General features: G+C 45.4%; 1 pseudogene; it reads left to right on the forward strand.

Annotated features, from left to right (window-relative positions):
• Window positions 1–184, forward strand: part of LOC102468426 (26S proteasome regulatory subunit 4 pseudogene) — a 691-nt pseudogene extending 507 nt beyond the window's left edge.
• The last annotated feature ends 274 nt before the right edge of the window (window positions 185–458 follow it).

A 458-nucleotide genomic window follows, 5' to 3' on the forward strand; every position in this document is an offset into this window, starting at 1 on the left:
GACCTGATCATGGCTAAGGATGACCTGTCTGGTGCCGACATCAAGGCAATTTGTACAGAAGCTGGCTTGATGGCCTTGAGAGAACGGAGAATGAAAGTAACAAATGAAGACTTCAAAAAATCTAAAGAAAATGTTCTTTATAAAAAACAAGAAGGCACCCCTGAGGGGCTCTATCTCCAGTGAACCACCATCACTTCAGGAAAGTGGTTGGCAGTGTCCTGAGGGTGGGGAATACGGTTGGGAACGTGCCCAGAATCCATGTTCCGATTGATTTTTACTACAAACCTCCTGTGTGTCTGCTGGAGTGTGATGTGGAGGGCGCCGACTGGGCAGCCTGCGTCTGCTGGTCAGTGTGCGGCACTCTGCTTCCCAATAAAGTGTGCTCTTTCACAGCAGCTCCAAAAAAATTTTTTTTCTTTTCTCTTGTCATTTTTTGGGTTATTTTTTATTGTTACAGT

Source organism: Tupaia chinensis, unplaced genomic scaffold (assembly GCF_000334495.1).
Source record: "Tupaia chinensis unplaced genomic scaffold, TupChi_1.0 Scaffold143289_1, whole genome shotgun sequence".
Classification (NCBI taxonomy): Eukaryota; Metazoa; Chordata; class Mammalia; order Scandentia; family Tupaiidae; genus Tupaia; species Tupaia belangeri.